General features: G+C 53.6%; 1 long non-coding RNA gene across 1 annotated transcript; it reads left to right on the top strand.

The window, feature by feature from the left end:
- The first annotated feature begins 1549 nt into the window (after nt 1-1549).
- Nucleotides 1550-3236, top strand: LOC138435384 (uncharacterized). The gene is made up of 3 exons (XR_011255072.1): nt 1550-1806; nt 2275-2446; nt 2951-3236. It is a non-coding gene; the product is annotated as an uncharacterized lncRNA (long non-coding RNA).
- Nucleotides 3237-9803: the final 6567 nt, after the last annotated feature.

The raw sequence follows: 9803 nt of genomic DNA, 5'->3' as shown, positions 1-9803 counted from the left end.
ATGGCACAAAACCTTCTATAGAACTCTTGGTGTGCCAGACATTTTAAGAGCTTTCCCTGTATTAGCTCATTAATCTTCACCTGATTCTTACCTTTAAAAGGTAACCAAGGCCCAGAGAAAGGAAGTGACCTACACAAATTAAGTAGTAGAGACATGATTTAGACCCAAAGAACTGGTCCAGAGGCTGCCCTCGCATCCAGTCGACATGCTCCAGCACTTGCTGGAGCCCCAAACCCGTTCCTGTCCAAATCGTGGTTCTTAAGGGTTGCTTTAAGCCCTTTCTGCTCTCCTCAAGCCCTCAGTTCTTTGCCCCAGTGCTCGGCTGGACCATGAAGAGCAACTTCGGTTTTGGTCCATTGAGAACTAAGAAGGGTCTGAGATTGGGCCCACTTGCACACTAACAACTGAGCCTGTCACCATTTCCCAGATGCTGGAAGAAGACCCGGGGTTCCAGGGTCAGAGACAAAGGAATTTACAACTCTCCCCAAGGCAGCGAGCACATGCTTCATGTTCCCAAGGGGACCCTGTGCCCTCCCAGCCCTGTCCTGGTGATGGGATGCTGAAAGGTCCCCAGGGAGCCCATTTCTCCTCCAGCCTGGACTATGGAACTCCAGGGGCCTTACTTAGGCCTCTTGTCAGACCCGTCTCCTGAGAACTAACCCTGCCTGGGAGGCGTGTGTGCCTGGGCATGAAGACCTCATCTGTCAGCCTGTGCTCATGGCTCTGCCACCAGCATTTAGGAGGCGCCTGCATGGGATAGGGGGCTTCCCAGGTGGCGCAGTGGTAAAGAATCTGCCTGCCAACGCAGGAGATGCAGGAGACTGCGGGTTCAATTCTTGGGTCAGAAGATCCGCTGGAGTAGGAACTGTCAACCCGCTCAAGTATTCTGGTCTGCAGAATTCCATGGACCTAGGAGCCTGGCGGACTACAGTCCATGGGATCGCAAAAAGTCGAATATGACTGAGCACTCGCGCAGGCGGAAGCCTTCAAGGAATAGGCGCTCGATAACTGGGGGAGAATGAAGGCGTCCAGGCAGCAGGGAACCGCCTCTTGTGCCCTCCCCACCGGTGGGTGCCATCAGGCCACTTCCCACCTCTTTCTTCCTCCTCATCTCCTTCCAGGGTGCACTCCCCAGCAGGGCATTCAGTGTGTGTGTGTGTGTATATGTGTGTGGCACGCGCACACTTGAGCCCATGTGCGGATGCCCAAAGGAAAAGGTCCCACGTGGGAGGGGTGGGCAGGGTGGGTGCGCAGGGTACCCCAGGACCTCAGGCCGTCTGGTTCCCAGAGCAAACCCCACGGCAGGGCTGAAGCCCGGCCTCGGAGCCTGGAAGCCTGCCTTCCGCTCTTCGCGGGGCTCTCCTGGCCTGTTTCCTAACTGTCCCGTGAGGGCTTGGACAAGGACTGCTCAGGAGGCTCAGGGCGCTCACTGCGCTGACTCTCCCTCCTGGGGGCTGGGGGTGCGCTGCAGGCGCTCAGCCCTCCCCGCGCGCCTCGGGGGTGGGGGGGTGCGGGGTGACCCGCCAGGGGGCGGGGCCTCGGTCACCCCGCCCCACGCGGCCGCACCGCGCACGCGCGTGCCCCCTCCCGCCCCGCGCGCGCCGCCAACGGCCCCTCCGGTCGTGACCGGCCCGCCGGCCCCCCAGTCGGCTGCGCTGGGGCCTGTGTCCCCTTGAGCTCCGACTCCGCCCCCGCCGCAGCCAGGCCGGCCGCCGAGCGCTGGGCTGGGTGCTCCTGGAGAGCAGGAGGCAGGCCAGTCCCCGCGCAAGCCCCCAGCCCTCCGTCTGGACCCCAGGGCCCGGCTGGGTGAGTCGCTGGACGCCGACTCGGCAGGGAGAAGGGGAGGCCACCACGTCCCCGCGCCCTCTGCCCACGTTGCTTGTCTTTCTGACAGCACCCCAAGACGGAGGTCCGGCCTGTCCCCGCGGGCAGGCCTGGCTGGTGGCCGAGGGTCAGAGGGAGCCGTGGAGAAGGGCGCCCAGCACCCCTATGGGCGAGAGTTGGGGGGCAGTTACTGTTAATAGTGAGCCCTCTCGTCACTCAGTGATGTCACCCCACTTTGTAGATGAGCAGAGGTCCCAGCACTCAGGGTCATTCAAGTCTAAGTGACCAAGTCCAGCTGTGACTGGGGCGGTCAGAATCATGGCTCCTCATGTTCACTGAGCCCACGCTGAGACCTTGTCCTGGGGGACTCCCCCAGACAGGGGACCTCCTGAGTCCAAGCACTTTGGGTGTCTTCCTCTCCCTGCTTTAACCCCAGCACCCTCTCCCAAGGTCAGAGTCACTGATCCCGTTTTCAGTGGAGGAGACTGAGGCTCAGAGAGTCACCGCGTGAGCTGGCCTGTCACGGGCCGTGACGTGGCCCCGCCGTGGGTTTGAGCAGGCCAACCTGGCCCCGAAGGCTGTCCTTGCACAGGAGCCTGAGGCTCTGAGTCCGGCCTTGGAGGTGAGTCCATTGTGGATGGGGGTGACGGGGTGGGGAGGAACTTGGGAGGGTCCCTGGGGGAGGAAGGCAGTAGGGAGCCTGGGGTGGGGAGGAGAGGTGCTCACAGGGGAGGGTGTCTGGACCAGACCACACAGGACTCTGAGTGTGGGGCCAGGGGTCAGAGGTCAGTGCAGGGTGAGGGGGACAAGGTACAGGCTGTCTGGTCAGAACCCCCACTTCCTAGCTCCTAGATTCAGAGGTGTTTTGTTGAACCTGTGTTCCAGCCCGTATAGCATGGATCCCAGAGAACCCCCCAGAGACGCGGAGGCGGCCTCTGTCTCCTCCTGTGCTCAGTGGAGGCTGTGCAGTCCTCCTGCTTCTCTCAGGGAGGGGCCTGCTGCCCTGAGGGCCCAGGGGGGCTTCTCGTCAAAGCCCTTCGGGTGCCGTCTGGACCAGAGAGGTCCACGTGAGGGGCCGGGGGGATCAGCAGGGCGCTCTGGCCCTTGTCGCTCTTCTGATGTCCAGGCTGACATGGATGCAGGGCGTCCCTCACCTGCTGGTTGGAGAGCAGCGAGAAGCTGCCGTGGCAGACCCTGAGACCAGCCCTCATGTGCCCGAGGCTGCCAAGGGCGTGTGGAGCTGAAGACGAGGGCTGCTGGAGGCCGAGGGCCGTGGGGATGCTGAGGACGGAACGTCTACTTCTGGCCCCCGAGGAGTGGAGGATCAGCAGCACCCAGACCCCGCAGGGCGCCCCGTGCCAGCATCCACCTCCAGGGGCTTCTAGGAGCTGGGGCGTCTTGGTCCCCTCTGGGTATGGAGGGAGTGAAGTACGCTGGAACTGGGAGGGGCTGTCCCAGAGAAGGGGTGGGGCAGTCATCTCCTCCCCCTGGCCACGAGGGGGGCCAAGCTCATGTTGGAAAAGCTCACGTTGATCCTCTCTGCTTGGGCCTGGAGTGCACACCGAGCAGGTGGGCACCTCCCCAGCTGCTGAGTTCAGGCCATCTCCTTAGCTGATCCCAGATCCTGGAATGGGAGCTTCTGCTGGTCCTGGGCTCCGTGTTGGGGAACTGGTGGCTGGATGGAAGGACCGGCTTTGCCGTTGTCAGACCTGACGGATGGATGCTCTTGAGTGCCCAAGGGCATAGGCACCAGGGACCCAAGCCTGGAAGGTGTGAGGGAAGCACCCAGAGGCAGAGTCTGGTGGTGGTGGGTAGGGCCTGTGATGTGGGCAGTGCCCCTTTGCAGACTTCAGCAGGTCCTCTTGTTTGCAGATCACAGACAGCACCTGAGGCTGTGGTCTGTGAGGGGCCGGGTCAGCCCGTCCATGGCAGCCACCAAAGCCTGGGGGCTGGCAAGGTTCAGGATGAAACTGTAGTCTGGGAGAGATCTAGACTGCCAGTTGGGGTGAAAAGTGCCCGGTAGCCTAGTCCACTCCAATCTATGATTGTTGTCCACCCAACAACGCATATCTGGAGAGAGGCCCTGGCTGTTGTCGGGGGCTGGTGAGATGATGCCCTTGATTAGATAGGCAAAGAAGAGCAACATAAATCCAAGGTTAGCAGAACAAAGTAAATAATGAAATTCAGAGCAGTGATAAACAGAATAGAGGAGCACTCGAGAAAATCAGTGACACCAATAGTTCTTTCTTTTAAAGATTTAAAAAATGGACAACATGGGACAATTGTATGTCAACAAGTTGCTTAACCTAAATGAAATGGATGAATTCCTAGAAACACACAAGCTAGCAAAACTGACTCAAGAAGAAATGGAAAGTCTGAGTAGACCTCTTATAAGTAAACAAACTGAAGCAGTAATAAGAACCCAACAGGGAAAAACCCAGAACCTGATGCCTTCATTGGTGTTTTGTCTCAGATACTTAAAGATAGAAAACAGATCCTAAATTCTTCAAAAAGTACAAAACAAGCAAACACTTTTAAACTCATTTTGTGATGACATTAACATAACTTCAAAGATTCTGTAAAGAGAGTAGGACCATAAAGAAAGCTGAGTACTGAAAAATGGATGTTTTTGAACTGTGGTGTTGGAGAAGATTCTTGAGAGTCCCTCGGACTGCAAGGAGATCCAACCAGTCCATCCTAAAGGAAATCAGTCCTGAATGTTCATTGGAAGGACTGATGCTGAAGCTGAATCTCCAATACTTTGGCCATCTGATGTGAAGAACTGACTCATTGGAAAAGACCCTGATACTGGGAAAGATTGAAGGTGGGAGGAGAAGGGGACAACAGAGAATGGGATGTTGGATGGCAACATGGACTCGGCAGACATGAGTTTGAGCAAGCTCCAGGAGTTGGCGATGGACAGGGAAGCCTGGTGGGCTGCAGTTCATGGGGTCACAAAGAGTCAGACGTGACTGAGCGACTGAACTGAACTGAAAGATGCCATAAGAAAAGACATCTGTAGGCCGAAAATCCATTAGAAAGATGCAAAAATCTTCAGCAAAAGGCGGGCAGGCAGAACCCAGCAGCATATTGAAGGAACTGTATAGTCATCTCCAGTGCTGTCTATCTCAGGAATGAGCAGGGCTGTTTAGCACAGTTAATCGGTGTCATACACCACCTCAATAAAAACACGAGGTCATCTCAACTGATGTAGAAAAAGCATTTAGAACTTTGAATAAACACAAGCTTTTTTTTTTTTTTAATAGCTGCTCTCAATAAAGTAGAAATAGAAGAGCATTTCCTTCACATGATTTAGGATATTTGAGAAAAACACATACATCATACTCGGGAGAAAGGTTGAAAGTTCTCTCCCTAAGGATGGGAGTAAGTCAGTGATGCCCACTTTTGCTTTTCATTTCAAAATGGTAATGGAAATCTGACGAGCAATTAGCAAGACATCTATCAATAGATATATAGATATATGTCTTGCTTAGACGGTATAAAATTCGTTTGCAATGTGGGAGTCCTGGGTTCGATCCCTGAGTCAGGAAGATCCCCTGGATAAGGAATGGCAACCCACGCCAGTATTATTACCTGGAGAATGGCGTGGGCAGAAGACGCTGGTGGGCTACAGTCCCTGGGGTTGCAAAGAATCTGACATGATGGGGCAACTAACACTTTCACTTTCATATCAATAGAATTGAGAAATAAATCCAGGCAATTGATTTTGAACTTGTATATCAAGATCATTCATAAGAGAAAAAGTCTTTTCAGCAAATGGTCTGGGGAAACCGAATGCCCACATGCCACAGAACGAGGGTGGAGCCTTACTTCACATGAAAGAAAAACTAATTATGGAACAAGGACCTAAATTTAAGACCTAAAATGGAACCATCTTAGAAGAAAACATAGGGATAAATCTCATACTCTTGATGTGATATTTAATAGAATGGCTATTATACAAGAGACAAAAAAAAACCAAAAAACAGAAAAATTGGACTTTATCAAAACGAAAACCTTTTGTGAATGAAAGGGCAATCTCAAAAGACTATAAAGAAGACCCAAATAATGGTATAAAATATTGGCAAATAATAAATCTTCTAAAGGTCTTGTATCCAGAATACATAAAGGACTTTTACACAAGAGCATAGACACAGCATCATTGCAAATAATAGACATTTCTCCAAAGAAGATACACAAATGGCCCGTGAAGCTCATGGAAGGATGATCAGCATCACCAGGTGTTAGAGAAATGCAGGCCAGTGCCACAGGGACACACTGCTTCACACCCACTGGGACAGCTGTCATGCAGTGAACAGTAACAGATGGTGAGGATGTTGATGAATTGGAATTCTTGTACACTGGTGGGTGGGGGGTGCCGTGGAAGAGGGGGAGTGGGCAACAGCAAGTGAGTGCTACATGGCTACAGGGTTTCTTTTGGGGGTGATGAAAGCGTTAGGGAACTAGAGAATGGTGGTGGTGCACAGCATGGTGAATGTAGTTAGTGCCACCAAATCATGCAGTTAAATATGTTGGAAAAGATGAACTTTTACTTGAAAGTTAACTCACAAAGCACCATGAAGAAACCATAGAGTATGTGCAACGAAAAAGCAGAAAAAGGATACCCTCACAGGTGAGGAAGGAAGACTCTGGTTCTGGAGGTGACACCAGCTGGGTTTCATGAGCAGCTACTGGAGGTGGGTTCAGGGCTTTGTGGGTTGGTGGCTGGAACAGGCTGAGCTCTGGGGCTGGTGCTGGTGTTGACTCCTGCTGTGTCGACTGCACCAGCCATAGCTCTGCACGGGGCTCCAGAGCGGGCTCTTTGGCAGTAGGTGGGCGAGAGCTAGATCTGGGGCTGATTCTAGTCCTGAGACTTGAACTGGCTCTGTCTCTGGAATTGATGTTGGAGCAGGTTCTGGCTCTGGAGCTGGGGATGGAGCTGACTCCAGCATTGGTGACAGAACTACCCTGTCTCCCGGATGATGGTGACGGGAGGCTAGAGCTTCTCCCAGCTTTGGTGTTGGAGCTCGAACTCTTGTTGCAGCTGCTGTTGGCTCTGGTGTTGCAGTCCTTTAATGGACCAGAGCCTGGCGGTCCAGAGTCGACAATAAGAAAGTGAAAGAGAGAGAGAAAAAAAGAAAGACAGATATGGGGACCCAAGCTCTGATGGGTATTTTATTAGCAGAAATGCAGGCTTATATGTCTTTAGTGGGATGATTACTCAGCTATTACACAGGATGAAAATTTGTCAATAGCCACAATATGGATAGTCTAATACATAGAAGGTTACTGACGCTGAAAAGAGTCACTGCATGTCTCATCCTATGACCTCAGTCCTGAGAACTGCGGGTAGCTCTATTCATTCTCGGAATAGGAACTGATAAGGAACAGAGAATCCTTGAGAAATAGAAAACAGCATGCAGGAATCCTGTTAAATGTTCCCTGGCACTCGGGACTGCACGTGCTTAAGTGTGGACGTAGTACTAGAGCTGGTTCTGGAGTGGGTAGATGTAGTACTAGAGCTGGCTCTTGACTGGATGTAGTTGACTGGACGTAGTACTAGAGCTGGTTCTGGACCAGACTCTGATTTGAGCTGGTTCTAATTCTAGGCCTGGTGCTAGAACTATCACTGGAGTTTCCACAGGAGCTGGTAATAAAACTGCCTCTCTCTTTGTAGTTTGTGTTCAGACTGGCATTCAAGATTTTTCTACCTCTAGTTTTGGTGCTAGAGCTGATGCTGGAGCTCTTTCCAGCCCTGGCGGTGGTGCTAGAACTGCCGGTAACTCTGGAGCTGGGGCCGGCCCGTGCTCGAACCCTGGAGCTCATGCTCGAGCCAGGTCGTCCTCTGAACCTGGCATTGCCTCTGACTCTGTTGGAGCCAGTGCTGGCTCTTGATGAGCCCACCTCAGGGCTTCCCTGGTGGCCCAGAGATTAAAGCGTCTGCCTGCAATGCAGGAGACCTGGGTTTGATCCCTGGGTCAGGAAGATGCCCTGGAGAAGGAAATGGCAACCCACTCCAGTATTCTTGCCTGGAGAATCCCATGGACGAAGGAGCCTGGTAGGCTACAGTTCACGGGGTCGCAAAGAGTCAGACACGACTGAGTGACTTAATTTTCACTTTCCAGTGAGGGGAAGGGTGGCATCCTTTCTTTCAGGGATGGGCATGCTGCCAGGAAGGCAGCCATTCAAAAGAGGTTGGTACCCAGAGAGGTCCTGAATGAGGGGATCAAGAGGACACTCAGCCTGACAAGCTCACAAGGATGCTCTCGCACATGTTGCCATTGTCCATGTCCATGGTGGATGATGCGGTGCTGCCCATGTGCTGGAGGCAGTGAGGAGGTGTGGGTGCAGACCCCTGAGACAGAGTTTGTGGGTGTGTGGTTGAAGCTCAGAAGGGGGAAGTGATGCTGGGGGCCGAGCTGATGCCAGATCTCAGTAATCATGGAGCCAGCATGGTCAGCAGAGTTTCTGGACCCTGCTGGGCAAGAGAGGCTGACCACCCACTCATGGGCTTCTAGAAACTCCGTTTAGGACCCAGGACTTCCTGGCCCCTTTTGTGGGTGTGGAGTGGGGAGCTCCGGTCCAGGAATGAAGGGGCTGGGAAGGGAAGTCAGGGAGAAGGGGTGGGCAATAGCCTTCTTTGGTTGGACATCATAGGGCTCTGTGCCAAAGCTTGTATCATTTCCTATACTCCGAAGCTGGAGGAGCTGGCCAAGTGCACGGTGAGCACGTGGGCAGAGTCCCCGCTGCAGACCTCTGCCCCCGTCTGAGCCGGTCACAGCACTAAGGTAGGAGCTGCCCCTGGTCCTGAACTCTGTGCCAGGGACCTGGTGACTGCGTGGCAGAGCTGGCTTTGCAGTGGTTAAATCCACAGGGTGAGTGATGCTCGGTGGAACCCATGGGCACAAATGACAGTGACCTGCACTAGGAACTTATGAAGAAACTCCAGACGGCAGTGCCTGGATGGCACGCTGCATGGGTTGCAGTGCCTGCAGGGGCTGAGGCCCGTGGGCAGTGCTCCTTGGCAAAGCCAGGTAGTCCTTTGGACCCCAGGGGTGAGAAGGCGCCTGAGGCTACGGTGGTCTACTGGAGGTCGGGTCAGCCTGTTGACTGGCAAGCATCACGCTGGCAGCAGAAGAGGTTCAGGGTGAAACAGCCTGGAGGTGACCTGGGCTGGCAGGTGGGAGGCAGGTGCCCACCTGACCAGTCTGTAACTAACTAGTTACCTAGTTACAGATGCTGGGGAGGGCAGCCATGTGACTGGCCAGTGCTGAGGACCAATTAGAAGATGCCCTTCGCAATCTTGAGTCCCTTTTGCTTTGGGTGGGAGAGGGTTGAGTTGGCTCTGTGTCTCACCTCCACCTGTTTGCTAGAGGCCGTCTTTGTCAGGACACCATCACAGTTGGTGGTCGAGGTCATATGATGGAACGTGTTGGCATTTTGGGTCTTCACCCCTGTGATGGAGGGTCAGTTGGACTCATGAAGGGGCTGTGGAGCAGGGAGACAGAAACACATAGAGACAGGAAGCAGACTCGCGACTGTCAGGGTTGAGCGAGTGGAGCTGGGGCATGACTGCTTAATGGGCACAGGGTTCCCATTGAGATAGAAATGTCTGGAACTAGAGGGCAGTGGTGTGCACAAGCACAGAGAATGTGGTTAGTGCTGCTGAATTGTACAATTTAAAACAATTGCAGGGCTAATTGTCATTGAATTTGAATTTGAACACATGAAATATAAAAGCAAAGATGATATGCAAAAGAAAAGTAAGAAAAACTTGCCTTCCTGGGCAGGTGAGCGAGCTCTGGGGCTGGAGCTGGTGTGGTTGGAGGTCAGTTGTTGGAGCTGAAGGTGTTGCAGAGGTGGAGCCGGCCCCAGAGCGGGAGCTGTGGCTGATGCTGAGATGCTGCTGGCCCTGCCGAGGGTCTGGCCCGGGAGCAGTGCCTGCACTGGGGCTGAAGCTGGCCCTGTCTCTGGCCGTA

The sequence above is a fragment of the Ovis canadensis genome, chromosome 3 (assembly GCF_042477335.2).
Source record: "Ovis canadensis isolate MfBH-ARS-UI-01 breed Bighorn chromosome 3, ARS-UI_OviCan_v2, whole genome shotgun sequence".
Taxonomy (NCBI): domain Eukaryota; kingdom Metazoa; phylum Chordata; class Mammalia; order Artiodactyla; family Bovidae; genus Ovis; species Ovis canadensis.
The sequence above is the reverse complement of the archived record's forward strand: the minus strand, read 5'-3'. Positions and strand labels throughout refer to the sequence as shown.